We start from the raw sequence: 8,211 nt of genomic DNA on the forward strand, positions 1-8,211 counted from the left end.
TAACATCAACTATCTCAGACGGTAGAGATAAACACACCTCTATCTCAGAAGGAGAGATAAACACACCTCTATCTCAGAAGGAGAGATAAACACACCTCTATCTCAGAAGGAGAGATAAACACACCTCTATCTCAGAAGGAGAGATAAACACACCTCTATCTCAGAAGGAGAGATAAACACACCTCTATGTCAGAAGGAGAGATAAACACACCTCTATGTCAGACGGTAGAGATAAACACACCTCTATCTCAGAAGGAGAGATAAACACACCTCTATGTCAGAAGGAGAGATAAACACACCTCTATGTCAGACGGTAGAGATAAACACACCTCTATCTCAGAAGGAGAGATAAACACACCTCTATCTCAGAAGGAGAGATAAACACACCTCTATCTCAGAAGGAGAGATAAACACACCTCTATCTCAGAAGGAGAGATAAACACACCTCTATCTCAGAAGGAGAGATAAACACACCTCTATCTCAGACTGTAGAGATAAACACACCTCTATCTCAGACAGTAGAGATAAACACACCTCTATCTCAGAAGGAGAGATAAACACACCTCTATCTCAGAAGGAGAGATAAACACACCTCTATCTCAGACTGTAGAGATAAACACACCTCTATCTCAGACAGTAGAGATAAACACACCTCTATCTCAGAAGGAGAGATAAACACACCTCTATCTCAGACAGTAGAGATAAACACACCTCTATCTCAGACTGTAGAGATAAACACACCTCTATCTCAGACAGTAGAGATAAACACACCTCTATCTCAGAAGGAGAGATAAACACACCTCTATCTCAGACAGTAGAGATAAACACACCTCTAACTCAGAAGGAGAGATAAACACACCTCTATCTCAGAAGGAGAGATAAACACACCTCTATCTCAGAAGGAGAGATAAACACACCTCTATCTCAGAAGGAGAGATAAACACACCTCTATCTCAGAAGGAGAGATAAACACACCTCTATGTCAGACAGTAGAGATAAACACACCTCTATCTCAGAAGGAGAGATAAACACACCTCTATCTCAGAAGGAGAGATAAACACACCTCTATCTCAGACGGTAGAGATAAACACACCTCTATTTCAGACGGTAGAGATAAACACACCTCTATCTCAGACTGTAGAGATAAACACACCTCTATCTCAGAAGGAGAGATAAACACACCTCTATCTCAAACTGTAGAGATAAACACACCTCTATCTCAGACGGAGAGATAAACACACCTCTATTTCAGAAGGAGAGATAAACACACCTCTATCTCAGACGGTAGAGATAGAAGGAGAGATTAACATCAACTATCTCAAACTGTAGAGATAAACACACCTCTATCTCAGAAGGAGAGATAAACACACCTCTATCTCAGACTGTAGAGATAAACACACCTCTATCTCAGACGGAGAGATAAACACAACTCTATCTCAGAATGAGAGATAAACACACCTCTATCACAGACGGTAGAGATAGAAGGAGAGATTAACATCAACTATCTCAAACTGTAGAGATAAACACACCTCTATCTCAGAAGGAGAGATAAACACACCTCTATCTCAGACTGTAGAGATAAACACACCTCTATCTCAGACGGAGAGATAAACACAACTCTATCTCAGAATAAGAGATAAACACACCTCTATCTCAGACGGTAGAGATAGAAGGAGAGATTAACATCAACTATCTCAGAAGGAGAGATAAACACACCTCTATCTCAGACGGTAGAGATAGAAGGAGAGATTAACATCAACTATCTCAAACTGTAGAGATAAACACACCTCTATCTCAGAAGGAGAGATAAACACACCTCTATCTCAGAATGTAGAGATAAACACACCTCTATCTCAGACGGAGAGATAAACACACCTCTATTTCAGAAGGAGAGATAAACACAACTCTATCTCAGAATGAGAGATAAACACACCTCTATCTCAGACGGTAGAGATAGAAGGAGAGATTAACATCAACTATCTCAGACGGTAGAGATAAACACACCTCTATGTCAGAAGGAGAGATAAACACACCTCTATGTCAGACGGTAGAGATAAACACACCTCTATGTCAGAAGGAGAGATAAACACACCTCTAGGTCAGAAGGAGAGATAAACACACCTCTATGTCAGACGGTAGAGATAAACACACCTCTATCTCAGAAGGAGAGATAAACACACCACTATCTCAGAAGGAGAGATAAACACACCTCTATCTCAGAAGGAGAGATAAACACACCACTATCTCAGAAGGAGAGATAAACACACCTCTATCTCAGAAGGAGAGATAAACACACCTCTATCTCAGAAGGAGAGATAAACACACCTCTATCTCAGAAGGAGAGATAAACACACCTCTATCTCAGAAGGAGACATAAACACACCTCTATGTCAGAAGGAGAGATAAACACACCTCTATCTCAGAAGGAGAGATAAACACACCTCTATCTCAGAAGGAGATAAACACAACTCTATGTCAGAAGGAGAGATAAACACACCTCTATCTCAGAAGGAGACATAAACACACCTCTATCTCAGATGGTAGAGATAAACACACCTCTATCTCAGAAGGAGAGATAAACACACCTCTATCTCAGAAGGAGAGATAAACACACCTCTATCTCAGACGGTAGAGATAAACACACCTCTATCTCAGACGGTAGAGATAAACACACCTCTATCTCAGAAGGATAGATAAACACACCTCTATCTCAGAAGGATAGATAAACACACCTCTATCTCAGAAGGAGAGATAAACACACCTCTATCTCAGAAGGAGAGATAAACACACCTCTATCTCAGACGGTAGAGATAAACACACCTCTATCTCAGACGGTAGAGATAAACACACCTCTATCTCAGAAGGATAGATAAACACACCTCTATCTCAGACGGTAGAGATAAACACACCTCTATCTCAGACGGAAGAGATAGTTGATGTTTATCTCTGCTTCTATCTCTGACACAAACAGAAACCACCAGCAAACATGTGGATAAAATCAAATGTATCAACGGCCCAGCATCACACACACCAAGCCCAGAACCGTTGCAATCTCAGAACCCTTCATTCCCAGAACCCTTCATTCCCAGAATCCTTCATTCTTCATTAGCTAATGGAGGAGTCTCATTTTACATAATGGGATGTTGTTGGATTCTCTCTCTCGTCTGCTTTCATTTGATTGATGTATGTGTGTGTGTGTGTGTGTGTGTGTGTGTTTGGATCACGAGGAAGTTAGTTGGCCCTCAGGAAAGCACGCTGTAATCTTTTCCTACTTCTCTCTCATCACTTTCCACTTCCCAGAAGGGAGGAGGGAGGGATGGTTAGAGATCAGGACTGGACTATAGTTAGCTGTGTGTGCAGAGTGGAGATGTACTTTCTGAGGTTACGTTGGGTTATATTAAGTTCCTTCCTGAGTCTATTTGTTGGTGTAACAGAGAGACAGACAGGTTCCTCTCTGAGTGTAGTTGTTGGTGTAACAGAGACAGACAGGTTCCTCTCTGAGTGTAGTTGTTGGTGTAACAGAGACAGACAGGTTCCTCTCTGAGTCTATTTGTTGGTGTAACAGAGAGACAGACAGGTTCCTCTCTGAGTCTATTTGTTGGTGTAACAGAGAGACAGACAGGTTCCTCTCTGAGTCTATTTGTTGGTGTAACAGAGACAGACAGGTTCCTCTCTGAGTGTAGTTGTTGGTGTAACAGAGAGACAGACAGGTTCCTCTCTGAGTGTAGTTGTTGGTGTAACAGAGACAGACAGGTTCCTTCCTGAGTCTATTTGTTGGTGTAACAGAGAGACAGACAGGTTCCTCTCTGAGTCAATTTGTTGGTGTAACAGAGAGACAGACAGGTTCCTCTCTGAGCCTATTTGTTGGTGTAACAGAGAGACAGACAGGTTCCTCTCTGAGTCAATTTGTTGGTGTAACAGAGACAGACAGGTTCCTCTCTGAGTGTAGTTGTTGGTGTAACAGAGAGACAGACAGGTTCCTCTCTGAGTGTAGTTGTTGGTGTAACAGAGAGACAGACAGGTTCCTCTCTGAGTGTAGTTATTGGTGTAACAGAGAGACAGACAGGTTCCTCTCTGAGTGTAGTTGTTGGTGTAACAGAGAGACAGACAGGTTCCTCTCTGAGTGTAGTTGTTGGTGTAACAGAGAGACAGACAGGTTCCTCTCTGAGTGTAGTTGTTGGTGTAACAGAGAGACAGACAGGTTCCTCTCTGAGTCTGTTTGTTGGTAAAACAGAGAGACAGACAGGTTCCTCTCTGAGTGTATTTGTTGGTGAAACAGAGAGACAGACAGGTTCCTCTCTGAGTGTAGTTGTTGGTGTAACAGAGAGACAGACAGGTTCCTCTCTGAGTCTATTTGTTGGTGAAACAGAGAGACAGACAGGTTCCTCTCTCAGTGTATTTGTTGGTGAAACTGAGATACAGACAGGTTCCTCTCTGAGTGTAGTTGTTGGTGTAACAGAGACAGACAGGTTCCTCTCTGAGTGTTGTTGTTGGTGTAACAGAGAGACAGACAGGTTCCTCTCTGAATGTAGTTGTTGGTGTAACAGAGAGACAGACAGGTTCCTCTCTGAGTCTATTTGTTGGTGAAACAGAGAGACAGACAGGTTCCTCTCTGAGTGTATTTGTTGGTGAAACTGAGAGACAGACAGGTTCCTCTCTGAGTGTAGTTGTTGGTGTAACAGAGAGACAGACAGGTTCCTCTCTGAGTGTAGTTGTTGGTGTAACAGAGAGACAGACAGGTTCCTCTCTGAGTCTATTTGTTGGTGAAACAGAGAGACAGACAGGTTCCTCTCTGAGTGTAGTTGTTGGTGTAACAGAGAGACAGACAGGTTCCTCTCTGAGTGTAGTTGTTGGTGTAACAGAGAGACAGACAGGTTCCTCTCTGAGTGTAGTTGTTGGTGTAACAGAGAGACAGACAGGTTCCTCTCTGAGTGTAGTTGTTGGTGTAACAGAGAGACAGACAGGTTCCTCTCTGAGTGTAGTTGTTGGTGTAACAGAGAGACAGACAGGTTCCTCTCTGAGTCTAGTTGTTGGTGTAACAGAGAGACAGACAGGTTCCTCTCTGAGTGTAGTTGTTGGTGTAACAGAGAGACAGACAGGTTCCTCTCTGAGTGTAGTTGTTGGTGTAACAGAGAGACAGACAGGTTCCTCTCTGAGTGTAGTTGTTGGTGTAACAGAGAGACAGACAGGTTCCTCTCTGAGTGTAGTTGTTGGTGTAACAGAGAGACAGACAGGTTCCTCTCTGAGTGTAGTTGTTGGTGTAACAGAGAGACAGACAGGTTCCTCTCTGAGTGTAGTTGTTGGTGTAACAGAGAGACAGACAGGTTCCTCTCTGAGTCTATTTGTTGGTGTAACAGAGACAGACAGGTTCCTCTCTGAGTGTAGTTGTTGGTGTAACAGAGAGACAGACAGGTTCCTCTCTGAGTGTAGTTGTTGGTGTAACTGAGAGACAGACAGGTTCCTCTCTGAGTGTAGTTGTTGGTGTAACAGAGACAGACAGGTTCCTCTCTGAGTGTAGTTGTTGGTGTAACAGAGAGACAGACAGGTTCCTCTCTGAGTGTTGTTGTTGGTGTAACAGAGACAGACAGGTTCCTCTCTGAGTGTAGTTGTTGGTGTAACAGAGACAGACAGGTTCCTCTCTGAGTGTATTTGTTGGTGTAACAGAGACAGACAGGTTCCTCTCTGAGTGTAGTTGTTGGTGTAACAGAGACAGACAGGTTCCTCTCTGAGTGTATTTGTTGGTGTAACAGAGAGACAGACAGGTTCCTCTCTGAGTCTATTTGTTGGTGAAACAGAGAGACAGACAGGTTCCTCTCTGAGTGTATTTGTTGGTGAAACTGAGAGACAGACAGGTTCCTCTCTGAGTGTATTTGTTGGTGTAACAGAGACAGACAGGTTCCTCTCTGAGTGTAGTTGTTGGTGTAACAGAGACAGACAGGTGACTACAGGTTCCAGACCCAGCAGACAGAGTACTGATGGGATGGGTCTTCCTTACGCAGTCAACAAACACACACACACACACACACACACACACACACACACACACACACACACACACACACACACACACACACACACACACACACACACACACTTGAACAGACAAGACATGTTGTGCATTCTGTAATTGTTGACTTCCAGAGCCCAAGAAGACTAGATCCATTTCATCAGACTGAACTGTGTTTGGACAACATTGTTTTCTGCAGTCCTGCTAATAAAGTTACATGTAATTGAATAGATTTAGTCCAGTTGTTTTCATTGAAAGCTGTAAATCTTTCCTTTAACCAAGAAAACCTAGTGAGACTGTATCAGACAGAAAATTAACATGTTGCACAAGCAGAACTGGACTGAAACTGTATGTGTGTGTGTGTGTGTGTGCGTATGTGTGTGTGTGTGTGTGTGTGTGTGTGTGTGTGTGTGTGTGCGTGTGTGTGTGTGTGTGTGCGCGCGTGTGTTGGGGTCGTGACCCCCCAGGCTCTCTGTCTTTCCTCTGTTAGAACAATACAATCCTTGTTTCCAGATGCTTCCAGCTCCTCATACCTCATAGCCCATACCTTATCTACAATAAATATACCTCCTCTCTCTGTTCTGTATTTATCCCTGTTCTGCCTAAAGAGAAATCTCACACATACCTTAGACTGTCCCATTCTGATACCGATCTACAATAAATATATCTCCTCTCTCCTTCTCCCTCTACCTCAGGGGAGATATACAGTGTTTGTGGCTGTTCTGAGAGCGTAAGGGGGGTATGTAGTGTATATATGAAGGCTCCTCATACCTCATAGCCCTTCTCCCTCTACCTCAGGGGAGATATACAGTGTTTGTGGCTGTTCTGAGAGCGTAAGGGGGGTATGTAGTGTATATATGAAGGCTCCTCATACCTCATAGCCCTTCTCCCTCTACCTCAGGGGAGATATACAGTGTTTGTGGCTGTTCTGAGAGCGTAAGGGGGGTATGTAGTGTATATATGAAGGCTTATATACAGCAGTATGTAGACACCCCTTTAAATGAGTGGGTTCAGCTATTTCAGCCACACTCGTTTCTGATAGGTGTATAAAATCGAGCACACAGCCATGCAATCTCCATAGACAAACGTTGGCAGTAGAATGGCCCGTACTGAAGAGCTCAGTGACTTTCAACGTGGCACCGTCATAGGATGCCACCTTTCCACCAAGTCAGTTCGTCAAATTTCTGTTCTGCTCGAGCTGCCCCGGTTAACTGTAAGTGCTGTTATTGTGAAATGGAAATGTCTAGGAGCAACAACGGCCCAGCTGAGAAGTGGTAGGCCACTCAAGCTCACAGAACAGGACCGCAGAGTGCTGAAGCGCGTAGCTCTTTAAGAATCGTCAGTCCTCGGTTGCAACACTCACTACCGAGTTCCAAACTGCCTTCTGGAAGCAACATCAGCACAAGAACTGTTCGTCGGAGAGCTTCATGAAATGGGTTTCCATGGCCGAGCAGGCACATACAAGCCTAAGATCACCATGCGCAATGCCAAGCGTCTGCTGGAGTGGTGTAAAGGCTCGCCGCGATTGGACTGGAGCAGTGGAAATTAATGACAAATCACGCTTCACCATCTGTCAGTCTGATGGACAAATCTGGGTTTGGCGGATGCCAGGAGAACGCTACCTGCCCCAATGCATAGTGCCAACTGTAAAGTTTGGTGGATGAGGAATAATGGTCTGGGGCTGTTTCATGATTTGGGCCCCTTAGTTCCAATGAAAGGAAAACTTAACGCCAAGTCATACAGTGACATTCTAGACAATTATGTGCTTCCAACTTTGTGGCAACAGTTCGGGGAAGGCCCTTTCCTGTTTCAGCATGACAATGCCCCCGTGCACAAAGCCAGGTCCATACAGATTTTAGTTTTGTTTTGAGATTGGTGTGGAAGAACTTGACTGGCCTGCACAGAGCACTGACCTCAACCCCATCAAACACTTTTGGGATGAATTGGAACTGTGAGCCAGGCCTAATCGCCCAGCATCAGTGCCCGACCTCATTAATGCTCTTGTGGCTGAATGGAAGCAAGTCCTTGCAGCAATGTTCCAACATCTAGTGGAAAGCCTTCCCAGAAGAGTGGAGGCTGTTATAGCAGCAATGTTCCAACATCTAGTGGAAAGCCTTCCTAAAAGAGTGGAGGCTGTTATAGCAGCAATGTTCCAACATATTAGTGGAAAGTCTTCCCAGAAGAGTGGAGGCTGTTATAGCAGC

This window comes from Oncorhynchus masou, chromosome 14 (assembly GCF_036934945.1).
Source record: "Oncorhynchus masou masou isolate Uvic2021 chromosome 14, UVic_Omas_1.1, whole genome shotgun sequence".
In the NCBI taxonomy this organism is placed as follows: domain Eukaryota; kingdom Metazoa; phylum Chordata; class Actinopteri; order Salmoniformes; family Salmonidae; genus Oncorhynchus; species Oncorhynchus masou.